Below are 22,267 nucleotides of genomic sequence, written 5' to 3'. Positions count from 1 at the left end.
AATGACAAGGGTTTAAATTCCAAAACATCTAAACAAGAGCAAATAACCGCTCCCGAATAAAAAAGACAAACATGGCCCAAACAATCCTGTTTCAAAATTTACATTTTTGTTCTGTTGTCCAACGCCCATTTCGGAGTTCTCTCTTTTCCTTACGGGACAGGTGGTTCTAAATGGCACAAAAAGGTCCAACTCACATTTTGGCCATTCACGTTGACCTTTTCCACACGTACACCAACACGTGACTGGTCCCAAAAAGCCCGATGGGTGGGAAATGTACCATTTGGTGGGAGGTTTTTCACTTGCCACGCTAAATTTTATTTTTCCGAAAAATGAGAAAGGTTAAAAAGTTGGGCTTTGCCATAGCGGTTTGTGAGTGAAATGTTTGCAATTGTACGAAATTTTCGGCGAGGAATGTTGAAACAAATGTCTAATTATGCTTTTCTGAGATTGTTTTGTTAGTCTGCTGTACGAATTGTAAATGGAAGAAAAAGTTTGAGTTTCAATTAACGCTCTCGTTCGAAATGAATTTCCTAGTAGGTACACATTCATTCAGCTGTTGTGTTAGGTAATGTTTCCAAAATTCAAAAAAATGTTTTTCGTGTGGTTCATCACTCCTAAAATTCAACCACATGCAACGTGATGCAATTTCAATCACAAATTTATGCTTCCCGCAACTGATATGAAATTGTAATTTCAAAATTTAACCACAACATGCCTTGCTGCACTCCGGGCTTAACCGATGGTAAAAATGATCCTTCATCGTAGCGATATACCGAGTTCAGGTTCCGCCAGAGCCGGAAGAAGCAAAAGAGCGGAAACAAACTGGCGTGAAATTAGGTCAAGTGGATTTATATTTCTTGAGTTTTTTTTTATTAGGTCCTATAAACATATGAAAGACAATAGTTTAATGGTCCTTTTCAAAAAAAACTCTGGATTTCGACAAGCTCTGAGCTTCTAGCGCCGATGGTGGTGGTGGTTGCTGTGTTGCACTGATGGTGAAAAACAACGCTCCACACTTTTTCCCAATTGTGTTAAGGAATCATTGGATACACAGTGAAAAAAATCACAAATTGTGAAATTTATTTTTTAACTCTTTTTGAAAAAATCCTGATTTATTATTGTTTTCTAAAATAATAATTCAGAAAAAAAATTTTTTTGGTAAAATTTAAGCCCAACACAAATTTCCCCCCAAAAGTGACTGCCAATATTTGCCGAGGCAATTTCCGAGCGCCACGCTGAATCGAGCAAACTGTTGATTCTATTCCATGGCGGGTGGCCGTGCTCATTGAGCCGGAAATACGTTTGCTGAATTAGCATACCACCGCCGCCGTCCTCTGTTTTATTTTTTTCAGCTGAGGCTTAATAGAGCGCAAACGGAAGGCGAGAGTGGTTTGGATGTTTCAGGATAATTAGCATGTGAATTAGGGAATTGAATTTACTTTTTTGTGCGTACTTTCTGGGAAGGACACGACAAGGGAAATAATTGAATATAATTCCGAAAGGATGATTGCTTTAATGCTTAAATTATATATGTGGCAAACAAAATATTTAATCAAGGCGGTATTACATTATTACAAGTTCCTCTAGTAGTATATACCACCTTTACTTCCATTATTTATCATACGGTTAAATTGGAATATTTTATTTACGGATTTTCCAAACGAAACAACATGATACAAAGGACAATCGATTCGAAACAAACCCAATAACCCTCAATTAAGCATTTTAAAGTTCATGAATGGCATCGCAAACAATGGAAATTCAACATGTACGAAATTGCAGAACTTTGCCATGTCAATGCATTTACGTCATCAGCCCGAACTCTGCCTGTGGCAATTTTGAGTGGTGGGATGGAACACGATAAACGCTTACCTTCCCAGAAATGTGTGGCATGTTGGTTGATACATAATATGAAGCAATTCCATACGAAAACAGCATAGTGATTGAAAAGAAACAATTTTCATTAGATTTCTAGATTTCTTCTTAAATTTTAGTCAGAATGATTAAATTGAAATTTATGTTTAAACAATCAAATAGATTTGAACTATTTTTAATTACTCTACTTAGTATGGAATCAACAAACACAAAATGATACATGCTCAAAAGAGCTCCTGGCGCAACGTCAGCTTTTTCCCACCCTTCAACTCTGGGGTTGGGTTGAGTTTTTTTTTCACGTCATGATTAAGCTGATTAATGTTTGCCAAATGGGAGGTAACGATTTTCTGTCAATTCACTCTCTTTATCCCAAAGCAAAAAAACAACTCATATAAAACCTCTGACCCAATAATTCAATAACGTCATTACGTCAGCCAATAATGCACTCAGCATTTTTTATTCAATTAAACAATTTGGGGCATTTCCGTTTGAAAAACATTGAAATTTGGGTTTATCACTCAAAATACCCAAATTTCAAAACATCTACCAAAATTCAAAAGTTTAATATTTATCTCCTCCAGCAGCGTACGTTCTACAGATTGCCGGAAAAGCGTGGATTTATGCGATTAATAAACGCGTAAACATTTGCGTGAGCCGAGGAGGCTCATTAAAAAGTTACGCCGAAAAGTTTTCCCGAAAAAAACCTCGCCGGTTGACGTTAATTCGATGCGACGCGGCGCGCGTGGAGGGTTGAAAAGGTCGTTCAGGCAGTGTACACCGTTAAGGTGATTTGCTCATTTTTTGGGATGAAAGCGATGGAAAGATACAAGTTTGGCAATGTTTGTATTTTGCAGTGTCATTAGGAAAATGTCACCGTGGGTTTTTCGCTGAGAAGCACGTGTTAATTGTAATGGAAACTGATTCAATTACCTTAATTTTGCTTATTTTTTCAAGAGGTCCTATATACATTAGTTTGCCCAGAAAAAAATACCCCCTGCTCCACAAGCGAAAAACGTTTTTTTGGGATATTTTAAGCATCTGTGTAAATTTTGAGCGAAATTGGTTAAGATTAACCCATTAATACTCGGGCCTGAAGTTTGTGAAAAAAAATATGTTTACATTTTTAAATCGCGTATAACTTTTCAGGATGGAGTTTTACAGCTTTGGCATGTTCTACAAAGTTGTAGAACATTAAATTTCCAATAAGAATCTTACTTTTGAGAATATTTGGATGAAAGTAGTGCGATCTGCAGACAAAACCGTGAGAAGATTGGATTTTCCATACTTTTTCTCGATTTTTCCCATAAAAACTTCACCTTTGAGTATCAATGAGTAAATGTTGTCCGATTTTGCTCATATTTGACCCAGAGTCCTAAAATAGCTCAAGGAATAATAATCAGCTTGTGGAGCGAGGTTTTAAAAAAAGCCCCATATTCTGGGCACCCTAATCTACATAGGAAATCCATAGCGCATTGGTTGTTTCGAAAAAGTACTTAGGGGAAATATGCCACTCTAAGCCGTTCGACCAATTCTCATCACTTTTGCCGTTTTCGGCTATTAAATCCACATTTTCAGATGTATGAACAATAGAGAGTTGCTTGCTCACTTTTTTTTGAGCTAGTTATTACTTTGGAAAAGTCAAAAACACTTTATTACAGCTTTAATTCATGATCAAAGTGCTGATAGGCCGATAATAGAAATAGGCTGAGAAAGGGTATAGTTCCCCTAAAAAGTACTTCTTGCGAGGAGGCGCTACGTTTTGGAATTTGTCGATTTCTTTGGAAAAAGATTTTATGATCCCTTCCCTACCCTCGAAATAAAATTTCCATATAAATTTTAAAAGTTTTTTAAGAAGGCCTTTGACCCCCCCCCCCCCAAGCGCGTTACGGAATAAAAGGACGCTCCCAAACACTTTTGAATCTTTCTGAAGCTACTTGTACGTCTTGTGCGGATCAACAAATCGCTTGCAGAACTATTTTTTGATTTAAGAGAAATTTTTCTGTGATGTTTATTTTAAATTTTCTGTAGTATCTCAATTAAAAATTTGCCTGATATTCATAATATACAAACATAAAATTTAAAAAAAAAAGTTTTCGATTTTACCAAAAGAGTACTCTCCGCAAAAAAAAATCTAAGCCTCGAGTCGTGCATTTATCCATCGAAGTTTACCGAGTTGGATGAATACGACGAGTGCTAAAAAAACAAGTTTTACAACGAGTTGAATGTTCATTTTGGGTGATGAAAAGTGTCCGTTTCGTCATTCGAGAATGACAGGAAAAGTAAGAAGTTTTACAACGAAATTGCAAAAAGACATTTTTAATGACAAAAAACGATTATGCCTTGATCTTGTATTGTCAGGTGGTAAGTTACTTACTGCTAAGTTTGGATTAGATTTTTATAAGATTTATTTTGTAGTATTTTTAAGCGTTCAAATGTGAATATCAAAAAACTGAAGAAAAAAATCCCTGTTTAAATTGATATTTTTCGGCCAATAAAGAACAAAATTTTAAACGTATTTTCTTACGTTTCGGCCTACTTTTCTCCTTTCGGCCATCATCAAAATCTTAAAACCCTTCTTTCAGCTGCTATTCCTCCTGACAACCCAGCAGGAGGAGTAACAGCTGGAAGAAGGGTTTTAGGATTCTGATGATGGCCGAAAGGAGAAAAGTAGGCCGAAACGTAAGAAAAAACATTTAAAAATTGTGTTCTTTATTCGCCGAAAAATATCAATTTAAACAAAGAATGTTAACGTATTTGGCGATAAAAAAAAATGGATTGGGAATCAAAATATTAAATGAAAGAGTAAATTTACAAAATTGCCATGTTTTTAAGAGTGTATAAACTATACCTATTTTTACTAAGAAAATTAGTTTTCTAGTTATATATTTTCATAAACCTTCAAAACAGTAAAGAAAATGGGGAAAATTTGAAGGCGTAATTTTGGAAGTTCAATATTACCTCTTTTATGATGTTATTTTACCTCAATTTAGACTGAAAAAGTTACATTACACCAGAAAAGTGGAAAAATTAAACATTTTCAGAGGTAAAATTATAGTTTTTTCAGACATAAAAGATGTACCCCTTCCCAGATGTTATATTATTATGATTTCTTTTTAATTTCATGTTTTGTAAGCCAGAACATATACGTCATTTCATAAACAGATTTGTTAATTATAAGAAATTTTTATTGATTTTTGTTTCTAATCAATTGATTCATACCAGTTTAATAACAATTTATGAACATGATCATAACATAACAAAGATTGTTATTAAATCTTCTTATCCCAGCGATTGGGGATTGGGCAAAACTAAGTTTATTTTTATTCGAAAGAAATTAATTTTATTCATAATTTGTCATTCTTTCGCTATGAATTTTACCATTTTTTTTTATTTTATTGGTAAGCCGATACAAATATTTTTGAAAGTTTATTCCCTAAGGGATGAGCAGAACAGCAATTTTCTGATCACAATCAGGCCACCTAAAAATTGGGAGTGATCTGAGCAGACCCGGCTTTCTGCAAAACATTTTTATTTTGGATGGGAATTTGTATGGAAAACCCAACTTTTTTTATTTTTTTATTTTTGTTATTTTTTATTTTGCCAGTTAAAATACTAATACAATAACATTCAAATTGAGAAAATTTGCTAAATTGCTTAAATTATATCAGCTTTGATTCAGTCAACCAAACTGGCTCAAAGCTGCCAGCGAATTGTTTTAAGTTACCAAATGATCAAATTCGAAAAAAAAATGCTCAAACTTGAAACGCTAATCTTTCGGGTTTTCACGTATTTTGGCGTTTCATACAATTGCCCTTACAAAGTGTGTACAAAGTACACGTATTCGACTGACGGTGGAATAAGCAAAAGTTTAAACGTAAACATAGGTTTCAATAATTCCTAAAAGATAAAGGAAAACAAAACTTAACATAAATCAAAAAAGCAAGCGTATCTCTTTAAAATTCACCATTCCCAAAAACCTGAACACCCATCACCAAAAGCATTTGCAAAGCACACAGTGTTCCCGGGCGGTCCAACTTTAGTCCATATTGTTCAAACGCACCATCACCATTTTTATTTTCTATATCATACCAGGACACCCGCGGAAAACTCGCTTTCGCTCTCCAACCGGAAGTCGTCGCAAATCCGGACGATCTTTTTTCTTCTTCTTGCAGTCAATGAGTGCTAATTTGAAACAGGTCACGTAATAACAGCTTAGACAACGAATAAATCTCTTCAAGCGGGAAGGCGCGCACGTTTTCTTCTTCTCACTACAACAAGATTTGCAGCAAATGCTTAGAATTTTCCAAACAACTTTTTTCTTTCAACAATTCCGAGCGAGAAAAATGTTGCTTTTCCACAAATCACAACCAGGCCAAGCCAGATTTCGGTGGTCTCCACACCCAAACCAACCAACCAACAGCAACAGCGATTTCGTTTAATATTTGATAAACTCAAATTCCTTCTTGTTCACTTTTTTCCCTCTTCTTTTCCTCTTAAATTCCTTCTTTCACGGGAAAAACAAGTCTGAGGTCGACTTGGGAATGGGAAAAATCTGCTACAATCCCGGCAGGAATGCTGCTGCTGCTGCTACTCCTCCGGAACCAGCCTGGATTCGTTGTCTCAAACGGGAGAAAACTAGAACACAGGCCCACCAACAACCAACTACACACGCACACACAGACACAACCACAAACGCGCGCGCTGTGCCCGACCGTCACGTGGCGGAGGAGCTTTCCGGACAAAGCTGCTGGCGGGTGCGAATCTCCAAACTCGACTGGATTCTGCGAGGCAGCATGCAGTGTGTGAGATGGCCGAAGTTTGGGTTATCTCTGGTCGGGGTCGACGCGCGTTCGGGTCGGGAAAATCTCGCGCGTTTTCGTGCGCTTTGTGAGTTTTTCCCCAGTGTTGTGCTCATTCATGATATTGCCTTGCTAATGCTGCTGCTGTTATAAGGGGAAAGTTCTTTTCTCTCTTCCAGAGACGAGCAGGAGCAGCAGAGAGTGAAAATGAATGGCGGTAAAATTCTGGCGGAGAAATGGCGAGTTCGGAGATTGCTTTTCCGAATGGTTCGGAATGCTGGCATGCTGGGTCTCTGTTTTAAGGGAGATTCCAGCAGGGCTGCTGGAAATGTTAGTTGCCGGGTTTGTGTTGCATTTGAATTTATATTTTCATAACCTCTTTCAAATTACATACAAATGCAGAAAACTTTTAAAAGCTGCGTAGCTTGGATGGCATCTTGACAAGACAGAAAAAAATAAGTTTATTTTAAGAAGGTATATTAAAAGCAAAAGTACAACATGAGCATCATTGTGTTTGTGTTACCAAAGTTTCAAGTCTGTTTTCTATCTCAGATCAAAAAATATAAATAAAAATATAAAAAAAAAAAACACCGAAATCGGTGTTTCTAATAAATTCTAATTTCTATTTCTATATTTTTATTGACATAGCATTGGTGTCTACCCGGAGCTGCTACTTTCGTTATTGACCAGGCCTCCAAAAATTGCTCCATGGACCACAGATGAAAAGCAGGAACCAATCGTCACCCCTTCGCAATTTTCAAAGGTCCCTTTCTGCTGGTCAATACCGACGCCGGCCACGACCAGTGGTAAGATCAGGGGGAAGTGGATGGGAATATTATTCCGATACTTCACAGCAAAAAATCCGATGGTAAAATCGCATGCAAAAGCATGCACATCACCTTCGTCACAATCGACACTTAATATTACACACTGCATGTACAATTTTTGCAAACACATAAAAAAAAGTTGCAACCGATGGGATTCAAACCCAGCACCAACAGTAAGAACTGGCGCCTTAGCCCACTCGGCCATCAGACCGATGAAAAGCTGTAAGGATAAACGCATATATCAGCTTGCATTTCGGTCAAGTACACAGCAAAAAATCTGATGGTAAAATCGCATGCAAAAGCATGCACATCACATTTGTGAGAAAAAGCTTGTAATATTGTATGAGAAAACGTGTACACAAAAAGCATGTACCGAAGAAAAAAAAATCAGGTCTGCTCACCCCAAAAATAACATCAATCCGGCGAGAGTCATATTAAGATTACCAAGTCCGCGCCCCAACCCACTCGGCTATTTCGCCGCTATGAAAATAGTTGGATCTTCACCGATGTAGCTGTAGGTTCCCCATACATCGTATGCAGTTAACACAGTATACGACGTACGGAAAACCTACTGTTACATTGGCATTGATCCGACTATTTTCATAGCGGCGAAATAGCCGAGTGGGTTGGGGCGCAGATTTGGTAATCTGAATATGACTCTCGCCGGATTGATGTTATTTTTTTTTCTTCGGTACATGCTTTTTGTGTACACGTTTTCTCATACAATATTACATGCTTTTTCTCACAAAGGTGATGTGCATGCTTTTGCATGCGATTTTACACATAAATTTTTTGCTGTGTAGGTTTCCCATACTGATGGGCTACATATTTCATGGTGTAAAATTACATAAAATTGCATAACATAATGCAATATTTATTTAACACCCAGGCCATGCACGCAGCTGGATTACTACTTTTTAGCTGTGTATAACCCTTTGACCAAAGGAAGCCATTTTGCAACATTGGTTTGCCCATACAAGTCTCCATACATTTTTGGCAACTTTCAGTAATTGTAATTTGTAATTTTTTGATTTTATTGGGTACGATAACTTGTTAGTTAACACTTTTGATCAGGGACAGATCAGTACAAAAAAGTTATGAAAATATTCAATAATCTATATCTTGGGAAGGAATTTTCAGAACGATTTGGTGTCTAAAGCCATGCCGATTTGGTATAAAATGACCGATTTTTTCATTAACTTTTTATCACTAGAAGTTAAATTTTCAAAATCCGTATTTCAGGATTTTCGATTTTTTTGCTTCGTTTGGAGATGGTGATTTGAGCGGGTTGCATACTAGATTTCGTCATGTTTATGCGATGATTACACAGTAAAAAAAATCATGGTAAAATTTACCTCTAATAATGCGTAAATTTACATCTGGCAGACGCTAGGAAAAAATATCTATATAATCCCAAAAAATATCAAACTGGCGATAGTTATATCTAGCTTACTAAGTCCGCGCCCCAACCCGCACGGCCAACTCGCCGCTGTGAAAACTTATCGTCTAATTTTCACAGCGGCGAGTTGGCCGTGCGGGTTGGGGCGCGGACTTAATAAGCTAGATATAACTATCGTTGGTTTGATTTTTTTTTGAGATTTCAGATATTTTTTCCTAGCGTCTGCCATTTGTAAATCTACACATTATTAGAGGTAAAATTATAGCTTTTTTCTGACATAAAAGATGTACTCCTTTTTAGATGTAATTTTACCATGTTTTTTTTTACTGTGTAATCATCGCATGAACATGACGATATCTACTATGCAACTCGCTCAAATCACCAAACGAAGCAAAAAAATCGAAAATCCTGAAATACGGATTTTGAAAATTTAACTTTTAGTGATAAACACTAACCTACAAAAATTAACAAAAACGATACTTTTCAAGGGGGTTCTATGATACCTTCTAATAAAAGATTTAAAATTTCCTGAAATCAAGTTTGAAATCTGAGAGCGCAGATGGGGGCTTTGGAGAAAACGAGGAGCGTAAAAAAAATAGTTTCAGTGTACCTGTTTTTTTTTATAAACTTATTTTCATAAGATTCTTTTCTACATAAGATATTGAGGGACTATTTTAGTTATGTTTACTTTGACTATCGTCGATATGTGTGTCAAAGTAATTTAAAACAAGGATTTTGTGATATATTTGTACAATTACCCGTCACGGTGTTTCGAAAAAGGATTATGTTTTCTGATATTACCGCCTGCAAGTTTGAGGATCGCACACTCACCTGAAAATTGAAGAAAAGAGAGAGTTTAGAACATTACATAAACTTCAATCAACGACATAAAATTGAGAAAAACTGGCAACTCTGACACTCCAACGACCGACTCCCAACTGGAACTCGTTTTTTCTCCTCCACGATGCCGAACCATCTCCGGGAACGTGTCATCGTCGTCGTCGTCGTCGGCTGGTTACCGAAGACACGACCCGACGACATGGTGTCTTGGCCGGGAAAAACGGCGTGGTGTGCACGTGTAGCAGCAAACCGAAATCGATAAGGGCGTGTGAAAACGGATGTAAATAAGAAACTTGCGAAAATCTTAATTTGGCCAGCCGACACCAGCCAGTCAGTCAGGCAGGGTGAAATACAATCGATTTCTAAAAATATCTCCAAAATACCGGCCGGCGTTGAGTTTGCTCATCCATCCCATGCATGTGCGGGATGATGGCAACTTCATTCTGATTCTGAGGAAAATTCAGTACAATAAACGTGGAGATAAAATCGTAAAATACTCTCTTCTTTCCAGGACTCGGAATGCCAGAATGAGAAGCACACCATAAATTATGTTGCGACTCGGCTCGTTTTATGGGAAAGCGCCGTCGCAGTCGTGCTCCCTCCAAGTTGAAGGTGGGGTCGTCCGTTTTCGGCTGATAGATGTGAATGGGTAAGCAATTCAATGACTGCAGCCACCAGCAGCAACATCTGGAACGGGGAATCCGGGAGCAGGATAGTATGTGGCACTACTAACACCACCACCATCAAGGTGAAGGAGTGTATAGAAATTAAATTTTCATACATCCAACAGCGACTAAATTTATGGGGCGAACTTTTCCTCGTCAGGATGAATAACACATGAGGCTCGACATCATCACCCGCCGGGGGTAAACGAACGGCATCATTGTGCAACAAGGTTAGAGGTGCACCCGAATGGAACAATTAGTTCGGATAAAAGTGAAAGAAAAACATTTCACTTTCTTTCAAATGAAGCGACGCTATATAAGTAACCTTTCAGTTTGAGGGTGACGTAATCTAGGGTGATAAAGTAGGTTAGTTACATCACTGGTACACAAAATACTCTCTGAACACAAAAAATATATCAATAAGTGCACACCAGGGAAGGTATTTGCCGATGGGCCTCCAAAAAGCTTGTTTAATTTATTTCCTTCCAGTTAAGGAATTTACTATAATCATGTATGGAGCACATGTAGATATTTTACTAATTGACAACTTTGTAGAACATTGTTTTGTTCTAAACTGAATGCTGTTGACATTAGAGCGTAAACAAAAATCCCCTCACCATCGCGAGTGAGGGACGCCGATGGTGGCATTTTTAGACATTGTTAACGCTCTAGTGTCAACAGCATTCACTGTGGAACAAAACAATGTTCTACAAAATTGTTCGTTTGTACAAAATCTACAATTGCTTCATACATCATTATAGTGAATTCTGTAACTGGAAGGTAATAAATCAAACGAGGGCTTCGCGATGGTTTTTTGCCATTTGCCATCCCTGGTGCACACACGGATATTTATCAAGTGCTTTTAACAACTTTAACTTGTTTTAGCAGTTTTCCCAGTCTTTCAGAACAACAAATAGGGGAAATATACCCATTTTAAGCCTAATAAGCGGTCGTGTTTGAATGATGCTGGATAATATGGAGTGTTCCTTGAAATTTACTAAAACCAAGTACACCAACGAGTAGAGCAACTTTTTGTAAACATTTCTGTTTATTTTCACTTTTACTAAAAGTTATTCTATTCCTTTTACAAGTATTTAAAAAAAAATATTTCCCATATGCATTCTTATCAGTCGAGTGCATTGGGCCACGCCCTATTCTATTTTCAGCTTAGTTATTTTTTTTTCTTCCAGCGCTCTTTTGGGTCTGCTTAGTGCTGCCAAAATTGATGAAATTTTAAGCGAACACTCACGAAAAATAGCATTTATAGAGAAAATTTCCTGACATCACTGGCTCACTCCAACGGCGCTGCTGGTGGTGTTGGTGGCCACCCTTTGTTCTTGATTTGCCAACGCTCTTTGCTCGGTTTTCTTTAGCCTTCGATTGGAATGGGTCGTCAAAATTAAAACGTCAAAAGACTTGTCGCGTTTGTTTTTTTGATGGCGCTTGCTAATTATTTACATGTTTCGGGATTATTTTTCAAGTGAGTGACTAACTAATGTGCAAAAGAATATTTTGCCGGTAGTTGGAAGCAATTTTATATCTTAAGCGCTTTGAAAACGTTAGCGCAAGTAAAAAGATATTGATGGCGACTTTCGTTAAACAGTTAAGAGCGAGTCCACGAGCAAAGCATACCCATCTCGCATCGACCTCACCAATCTTTCAGGGGTTGTTTGTACATATAAAACTAGCATCTGGCCAAAATTTGAGCACTCTAGGTCAACGGGAAGTGGGGCAAATCGGGACACAAAGTTTGAAGGTCCAAAAACGTCAAAAATCTTAAAAAGGCTATAACTTAGGTAAAATTCAATTTAATTTCAAAATTCAAAATGCATCTGAAAGGGCTTAAAAATGCAACAAAATGCAGGGAGAAACATCCCAATTGGTTAAATCTAAAGGGAGTTATTGGCATTTTAGTGAAAAAATAGCATAATTTTCAAACTCAAATAAAAAAGTGTTCCATCCAGATATCAACTCGGTTCGACTTGCAGCTTGTAGGGGACATCTGGGACTACCATCTGAGACTGAGAACGCTTTGGCAGTTAAACATATTAAATAGACACTTTTACTTTCTGTAAATATTTGGTTGTATATTTTTGCTCGGGAGACCCCTTAGATCAAATTTTCCGGTGATAATTTCATCATATTCGTGTTCCTGAGACAATTTCACAACAGAAACATGCACAAAAATGTATATTTTCATCCATTTTAACCCTTTAAAAGATGAAAGTTATAAAAAATCTTCGATTAAAATTTATTGAAAATCATGTTCGTTTCCAAGGATACTAGATGACACCAGAAAAAAAGCAGCTTCTTAATTTTTTTAACTTTCATTTTTTAAAGGGTTAAAATGGATGAAAATTTGTGCATGTTTCTGTTGTGAAATTGTCTCAGGAACACGAATATGATGAAATTATCACCGGAAAATTTGATCTAAGGGGTCTCCCGAGCAAAAATATACAACCAAATATTTACTGAAAGTAAAAGTGTCTATTTAATATGTTAAACTGCCTTACCCAAAGCGTTCTCAGTCTCAAATGGTAGTCCCAGATGTCCCCTACAAGCTGCAGGTCGAACCGAGTTGATATCTGGATGGAACACTTTTTTATTTGAGTTTGAAAATTATGCTATTTTTTCACTTAAATGCTAATAACTCCCTTTAGATTTAACCAATTGGGATGCTTCTCCTTGCATTTTGTTGCATTTTTTGAGCTCTTTCAGATGCATTTTGAATTTTGAAATTAAATTGAATTTTGCCTGATTTATAGCCTTTTTAAGATTTTTTACGTTTTTGAACCTTCAAACTTTGTGTCCCGATTTGCCCCACTTCCCGTTGACCTTAAGTGCTCATATTTTGGCCAGATGCTAGTTTCATACGTACAAACAACCCCTGAAAATTTCAGGCAGATTGCTGAGGTCGATGCGAGATGGATATGCTTTGCTCGTGGACTCGCTCTTAAGCAAAATATGACAGATGAACGAATATCGAGATATCGATGATCGACAACCAGGAAGTATTTTTCGGACTTGTTATGCCTAACTTTTAAAGTAGTTTACTAAACTAAACAATTCTTAAAAGGGACGCATATGACCTTAAGACGCATCAAAGACACCAATTTTCGTCAACTACGTAGAACTTTTTTTTACTCCATTAAAAGAAAAACAAATTAATCGTGACCATCGCTGCTGGCAAAACTTTTCCTTTGAAACTACCTTCCTTTTATCACTGTCCACTTTAATGAGCTGCGAGATTCCTTTCTAGCGCCCACTTTATGTTCTTTTACGCACTCAAACTTTGAATGCACCTGCTTTACGGTGGTGGTGGAAGGTGAGGAAGCTCATTAAGATCGCCCCAATTATGACAAGTTACCGAGGCAACAAACAGAGAATAAAATAAGACACAAAAGGATGGTACACGTGCAAGTAGTTTCTTCTTTTTTTGATGAACTGCTGTTCGAATAACACGCAACAAGAATTATTAAAGTTGGTTTGAGTTGAGTTGAGCTGCATATAATTTTCCGCCAGAATTTGACGAACAAAACAGAACTGCAAGAAATATATAGTGAAACAGCAGGTCCGTTGAATAATAGATTAGAGAAAACAGGTTTGGTCGGAAGCACGCAATTTATGTAAAAGGAAATTATTTCTGGATCTGGTTGAAGAGCTGCCTAAACCGATCTTATCGACTCGATCAGTTGCAGCTCATATCCGGAGAAGGTTTCAGCAAGTACCTCCAGCAGAAAAATTTAATGTCCAGCAATGTAAGTTCGTTTCCATAAATGGCTGTCTTGTTTCAGATTGCTGGCTTCATCTCGCTGGTTTGGCGGTTAAGCCTTCGACTTTGTACGAAAGGAAATGTGTGTCATATACACATAACATGACGACCAGTCGGATTTTGTAGGCAGGAAAGCCCAATCGCGAAACGAACAAGATATGTATGAGTGTGAGAGTGTATTTTTGCTGCCTTTTATGGATAATGGAAGGTAATGGTTTTATCGATGCCACTCCATGCTTAACCCTGCCTGCCTCAACCAAGGGGAAAGGACAAAGACGCGTCCTCTGGATGTATTGAGTTACCGTGGCAATTAGTAAGATAAATAAGATGCCTGCTTGCCGAGTTTCGGTATGTCACATCCTTCATGGCAATCAATTTAATGGTTCCTCGTATTTGGAATCTCTTTATTCAATACAGATATGAGAGGTCCAAGAAATCAATAAATCAAGTTGCGTGTTGAGCCCTTAATATTTTTGCAGTTTTTTGTTAAGTTAAGTAAACAATAACCCTAAAATTGTTAAAATACAAAATTTTTGAACAATACAGTAATAAATTGTTCGTCTGGGTAATTCAGTTTCAGTTATTAAAATTCCAATACGTGCAAAAATGCTATTTCGTGCGCTGATGGAATGCTGACTAACAACTTCGAAGTGATCAATACCGTCTCATCATCATTGAATAGTTTTGAAAGGTAGAGAAGATACAAAATGAGTCAGAGGGCAAAATTAGCCGCCTTTACGAGTTGTGCACCACACTTTACCACAACAACAACAAAAAACATTAAAACATATTTATTTAATTTGAATATTTGTTTGCTTTTCAGCACGGGTATGAATCTTCAAGCAATTTCAATATGGCGACTTGTATCAGAAGAAAGTGAGGCATTTTCGCTAGTTCTCACTGTTCTGTGTTCTGCGTGCACGTCCGCAAACACGCAAAATCCACATAACACAGATCTGTGTAAAATTTGACACAGATTGCCCAAAACCTGGAATACACAGAATCTGTGTAGAAGCCTTGTACACAGATCTGTGTACAGCCGCTGTCTGTCAAATCTGTGTAATTTTTATTAAACAAACTGTGTAAAATTTTACACAGATCTGTGTAGGATTTTACACAGATCTGGGTAAAATTTTACACAGAATCTGGGTAGAATATAAAATATGGTTTTGATTCTGAAGATGATTTTGAACATATATTTTAAAAATAAAGCACATTTTATTAGCTTAAGTCTGAGATTTTAAACATAATAAACATTTGATTTTTTGAAATATTTGAAGGAGCCGCAGTATCCGTTTGCTCGTGTTGTCTTCGGAACTCCTCCTCTGGAATAGCTGGTGTAGATAGTTTCGCAGCGAGCAAGCCTGGCGCTTCTGCCGCACACGAAGTAGGACATCCAAGAGAAAACTACCGATCTGGAATAAAAATCGTGAGAGGTTAGAATAAAGGTTAGCTATTTTCCATGAGATGCATTACCTGAAAAGTTGAAAATCCAATTTAGGACTGATTCCGATGGCCGAAATGATAAAAATCTAATAGAGAAAGACAATTTAACAATAATTCATGGAAAAAATCACGAGAAATAACTTACCAAGTTTCTCGGAGCTGCATGAAAGTCGCCATCTTATGTTTTTTGGTTTTTACCCAGATTTGAAACGAAAGCTGATCGAAAATCTGTGTAATTTTTTACACAGATCTGTGTTATAAAAGTACACAGTTTTGACAGCTAGAACATGTTCTACAATCTGTGTAATTTATTTACACAGATCTGTGTTATGTGGATTTTGCGTTAACATCGACCACACACATACTAACACAAAGCGCCACCAAGAGGCAAAAGGTGATTACGAATATTTTTGGCAATTTCGTTAAAAATATGCGGTTTTGCAAAAACAAATAACAAAACCCACTTTTAACGGTAGTTGGACTGTCAAACTTGTAATTCGTTGCTGATTTAGTCGAAAATTTGTTAAAAATAATAAGTTTTTTTGCAGCACCCCTTTTAAGCGGACATTTCTGTTATCACCTTCTGGTTCCTTGGATTGACCATGGATAATTTCACAGTGTAATAAACAGGGCAGCTACCACCACGTGGCGCCACTGTTTCGAATGAGAAAATGATACAGGTTTTTCAGACGAGTTTCAATCCCGTGTTTTCAGGCAAGCGAAAAGCTAAAAAATCTTTTCAAATAAACTGTGTCGAGATACCTTAACGTACAGGTAAACATATCTATATTATAAGTGAGATTATTTAATAATTTTAATGTCTACCAATCGTATGATTTCAGTTTTGATCAAAATGGCATGCAGGCCTTCCAGCAGCCATTTGGTATGATTAAAGTTTAGTAAAACTGTAATGGCTATAGAAATTTATAAAATTAAAAAAGATTACTAAAAGCCAAATTTGGTAATTTTAATAAGTTATTTCGATTGGATTTGAGTTTTTGTTTCAGAAATCAATCCCCTTATTTTCAATGCTCTCGTAAAATCTGAGAAAAGTCGAAGAGAAACATATTTTTTATGTTTTATAATTCTTTATAGGTATGTATTTCTTAATTTTTCATAAATAAATCAAAGATTGGTATCACAAGCTAACAAAATGCAAAGAATTCCTAAAATTCCTAGATATTTTTAAACTATTTCAAAAATCCTAAAAATATTAACATTTGTTATTATTTTTTAGATTTCCTGAAATTTAATTTTTAAATTTCGTTTTGTTTTTTAATGTTTAAAATTTTCAAAATTTCTTAATTTTTTTTTATTTCTAAATTTTTGAAAAATTACTAAAATTTTATTAATTTTTAATTTTTTTTTTACATTTTAAAAAATTCTAAAGGTTTTGAAATTTCTAAAATTCCTTACATTTCTAGAATTCGCAATTCGCAATTTTCAGTGTAAGAACGGGCCTTGACCTATCTTATGCACCAGGTTCCCGACGAACACGCACTGCCCTTACACCTACATCTCACCCTTGCTCTGAGTCAGTACGAGCAGCACGCTAGAACACGCTTTGAGTGTTCGTGCCAGGCATGCACACCTTCTTTTCCGGTTACGCATTTTAACTCGGCCGGGGGTGGTACATTACGTAGGGTTTGATGTAAGTATAAGCGCCTTACCATTTATAGTGTGCCTATCAACTTTCATTAAAGCAAAAACTGTTATATTTTTAGTTTGAATTCAAAAACTAATTGTTATTTTAGTGTGCATTGTTTTCTCCTGAAATATTCCCTAATGTTAAGTCGTGTTTATCTGTTGATATTTTTTATGTCGCGGTGTTTTGTTACAATTTTTGGTCCTAAGCATGTTATAAAAGTTTACCAAAAGTACAATAGTAATATTTGTGTTAATCCTTTAACCATTCCATAAATTGAGTAAGAGCTCAAACCTCACTTGTTTGAAAAAAGGGCGAAGATTGAAAACAATAGACAGTAAACGAGAATATATTTTATAAAAATTAAGAATCAATAGTAAGAGAATGATGAGCGTATTTTAAAGAACAAAAATGAGATATGGGTCGAAAAAACGAAACTATTGGCACTACGCCCCCCGGGGCATGGCCTTCCTCTAACGTGGGATTTCTGCTCCAGCGCCTCTGACGAGACAGGAGAAACCGGGACCGACGTTTTACTTCACCATCCGATAGAAGCTCAGTGGATAAGGCGGGAATCGAACCCGCGTCTCATAGCATCATCGGGATCGGCAGCCGAAGCCGCTACCCCTGCGCCACGAGACCCATGGGTCATTCCACCTGAAGTGTGCAAGAAAAAACACAAATTTGAAAATTACCCTCTCCGATCCTGCTTAAATTTGGCAGGGCGGTTGATACTATCAAAACATGCAAGAATCCCGAATTTCGTCCAAATCGGACCACCCCCTCTATTTTGGTACCTCCCCAAAAAATCGACTTTTTGGTGATTTTTGTGCGAAACCCCTATTTTCAAACGGCGATAGCTCAGGAACCACAAATCTTAGAAGGTCGGTCTTGAGCTCAATTTTGAAGGAAATTGGACGTAGAATCCATTTCCGTGATCAAAATTTCGATTAAGATGTTTTGTCTACCTGTATTGCGCAATTGAAAACTTTAAATGGCCGTATCTCAAAACAGCCCTATTTATTTTTTAAATTTGACCTCACCATCGCATTCCCCTGCCAATTTTACATAAGAATCACTTATCTACAGAAAGGAATATGTTTCGTTCCAGAGATATGGAATTTTAAAGTTTTGAGTTTTTGGGATTACCTAAATCAGCCTCATTCGCCGCATCTTCTAGAAGCACACAGGCGCGCTGATCAATAACTGCTACCTGTTTATTTATTGAAATAAGCTTTCATTAGTAAATTAGGCGAAAATTGAATGCACAACACTGTTGGAAACTGGAGTATAACCGTGAATGTTTATTTGTTTAAAAAATAAATAAAAATATTTGTATCTATACGGTGCCGGCATGGCGGAAACAAGGTATTATAAATTGAGAACACCCATGGAAGATTAATACGTAGAAAGTTGTGTTTCACCTTTCTGATTTAGAATATGTTCAATTAAAAATATTCTATCGGTGAGAACTGTGTTTTACAGAAAAAATGTGTACGGTGAATTTCTGTGGGGCAACACAGGTCAAGAACGGTACTCTGTACAGGACAGAATTTGTTTTCGGTGGATCTAGCAAGGAATTGTAATTGATCTTATAACTAACACTGCACAAGAATTGTGTATAGGTTTTTTCTCGTGAAAAATCGATAACAAGGAGTAGGAGGAGGATTTTTGGAAAGTATAAAACAGATAAATGTAAAAAATCACAAAATTTATTTACTGCGAAGCAGCTAATTCCCAAAAAAATAGTTGAAATGATTTTGAACCCTTTGAACTATTTTTTTTTTGCTTTTCAATCCATTCGAATTCTTGGAACACAATACAGCTGCTGTCCACACGTATCAGAAGCATTTTGTTTTGTTTTTGAATTAAATGTACAAGGCTTCAACAAAATCATCCCAGACCAGATGGAGCTGGCTCAAAATATTAAAATCGGTTTTATATGATCAATCTTTTAAAGCATAAAGCTGAATTTGGGGTTTTGCTGAATGGAACTATTTCTTTACCGTCCATGGCAAAGGCCCTAGTGATGGCCTCGGGGGTACTCTGAAACGGTTAGCATCACGTGCAAATTGACAAGGAACTACACACAAAAAAATATTTCTGAATGTTACATCATGTATGATGTAACACTTTTGCACGTCATTAAACATTTAAATTTAAATGCAATTTGATGTAAATTTGCGACAAATTATACGTAAAAACATGATTTTACGTGTGATTCAACCGTTTACGTCGAATCTCAAGTTTACAACAACTGAGTTTACATGTGATTCATTTTTTCCGTGTCGAGTAAATTCACATATTTTTTTCTGTGTAGAATTCAAACACCAACAGATTTATACAATTGGGCACAAATACGTTGTATAATCTTGATGTAGTATTTTTCTCAAAAACAGAGTGTAAAAATTCCATTCAATTTCATCCACAAATCCATTCTGCCATGCCAGTCAATGATAGTTCAGTGTCCATGAAAATTATTTCAACTGCTACAGCCAGCTCTAATACGGTTCAATTACAATAAGATCAATTCAGGAAAAAGAGTGCATTAAAAATGATCCAGTAAATATTCCTTAAAGAAAATATAGATTGTTAAATGTATTAGTTATTTCAAAATTGTTTAAAATAATAAAATAAATAAATCATCTCCCAGAACACCAGGTAGTAAATATTTATCAGCGCGCCAGTGTGCTTCTAGCAGATGCGGCGAATGAAGCTGATTTAGGTAATCTCAAAAACTCAAAACTTTAAAATTCGATATCTCTGGAACGAAACATATTCCTTTTTGTCAATAAGTGATTCTTATGTAAAATTGGCAGGGGAATGCGATGGTGAGGTCAAATTTAAAAAATAAATAGGGCTGTTTTGAGATACGGCCATTTAATGTTTTCAATTGCGCAATACAGATAGACAAAACATCTTAATCGAAATTTTGATCACGGAAATGGATTCTACGTCCAATTTCCTTCAAAATTGAGCTCAAGACCGACCTTCTAAGTTTGAAAATAGGGGTTTCGCACAAAAATCACCAAAGAGTCGATTTTTTGGGGAGGTACCAAAATTGAGGGGGTGGTCCGATTTGGACGAAATTCGGGATTCTTGCATGTTTTGATAGTATCAACCGCCCTGCCAAATTCGAGCAGGATTGGAGAGGGTAATTTTCAAATGCTGTTCCGCTTCAGATGGAATGACCCATATAGTAGATGTAAAATTAGACAATAGTTAATAAATAGAGACAAAAAAGCGAGCTTAGATTATAGTAATGATAATTTATAGGACAGATAAAGAATTATTCAAATTAATAAATTCTCAATAAAATCAAAAAAGATTAGGCAAATGATAAATAGACTTGATATTACTAGTCCATTAAGGAAAAGTATTTTTTTTAAAGGAAAAAAAAACAAAGTTTGTTACAGCAGTATCAATTGGTAAAAAAGAGTGGAAAAGCTTTGAGAGATAAGAGAATCAAAAGTTAGTAAAATCAAAATCAAATGATGGATATTAAATACAGTCGACTCTCTGGTTGTCAATATCCAAGGGACCGTCGAGGAAGAGAAGCATCAGTTTACAGAACGATGCAAAATGAAGACTCGATTGAAATTGGCTTTTCTTGCTAACCAGCTATGGGAGAGAATCATGGCAACGTCTAGAAAACAAAAACAAAGAAATGTCAAACAACCCTCCAAGCTTCGTTTCCCAAAGAAAAATGTCCATGCAGGCCATGAGAAAATGAAATAATTGACAACCGGAATAGATTTTTAGAGCAAATAGAATCCAACGGACCGTCGAGGAAGAGATCCTTCAAGCAAGAGAAAATATCGAGGAATAAAGACAATCGAAGTATGCAGTTTGAAGGGACTGAAGAATTCATCGGTACATGGAGCAATATTGATATTGAGAAGATCGACAGCCAGAGAGTCGACTGTAGAAGAATCAGTGAAGAAGTGAGAATCAGTAGAGCAAAATAAAAATAGGAGATAGGTGGTAGCTGAGAATGAAGAGAAGAGAAACCCCGTTGTGCGATGTTTTAGGTACATACACAGCAGTTGACTCAACATACTGCGAATCAAAACAATACCGTCTACAATCACAAATTACTTCCCTTTCCCACATTGCCGCGCCCCTTTCTTTCAGCCGTCTCGACTCTGACCCGCGGTGGTCAAAGGTTTACGAGCCGTTTCCACAGGCCACCAGCTAGGTCATCATGAAAACCAAGCCAACGTGGAGGTAAGAAAATAGGACACTCGCAAGGAACCAGAGCTATACTGTTCTGATCAAGATAATTCGGATGATCTAACAGAACTACGGATGTAGTTAGTTGCGCTCCTTCCGGGATGTTCCTCACCTGAACGTCAACCGAAGAGCACGCAACAAGATCAATGCCATTGCATGCTCTTAGGTATCAATCCTTGGCCTGCTAAAATTCCTTACATTTCTAGAATTAATAAAATTTCTAAAATTTTTAAAATTTTAGAAATTTTAGAAATTTAAAAAAGCTTGGGCATGAGAGACCCCCCATGGTTGCCCCTCCGTTGCTGAACAGAACCGTAATATCCTTTCAGCACTACTAATCATAGGCTTCGACGATCTTGTGGTGTTTCCCTTATCAACAGCATGTATGAATGCGCCGAAAAAATAAAATACCATGATTGCTAAAACTAGATCAGTTTCGAATAGGTAACAGTCATTGGCCACCAAATCAAAAGATCAAAAGAAATATATACTTAATATTTCAATTTGATAACAATAAACTTATGTTAGGAAAGCTTGTAAATTTATCGGCTGTAATTACTCTTAGCTTTAAGAAATATTTAATTTAATTACAAAAGCCGACTCGGTCCTAACCAGGTCCCAGTACCAAAAAAGACCTAATAAAAGTAATTTTATGAAAAAAAAAGCTTGTAAATTTCCAAATTGAGTTGCAAACCGATTAGTCAACCAAATTCAATCAGCTTGCTTAGTTACTGCCGGGTGACAATTTTGTGCAACACACTCACTC

At 36.6% G+C, this 22,267-nt stretch overlaps 1 protein-coding gene across 1 annotated transcript in view; it reads right to left on the bottom strand.

Annotated features, from left to right (window-relative positions):
* LOC120422783 (adenylyl cyclase-associated protein 1) overlaps positions 1–6,469 on the bottom strand; it is a 54,435-nt gene extending 47,966 nt beyond the window's left edge. Inside the window, exon 1 of the mRNA XM_039586316.2 lies at positions 5,965–6,469. The gene's annotated coding sequence lies outside the window, so the exon portion shown is untranslated. The remainder of the gene's footprint in view (positions 1–5,964) is intronic.
* Positions 6,470–22,267: the final 15,798 nt, after the last annotated feature.

The sequence above is a fragment of the Culex pipiens genome, chromosome 2 (genome assembly GCF_016801865.2).
Source record: "Culex pipiens pallens isolate TS chromosome 2, TS_CPP_V2, whole genome shotgun sequence".
In the NCBI taxonomy this organism is placed as follows: domain Eukaryota; kingdom Metazoa; phylum Arthropoda; class Insecta; order Diptera; family Culicidae; genus Culex; species Culex pipiens.
Note: the sequence above shows the minus strand (reverse complement) of the source record. Positions and strands in the feature narration are given on the sequence as shown.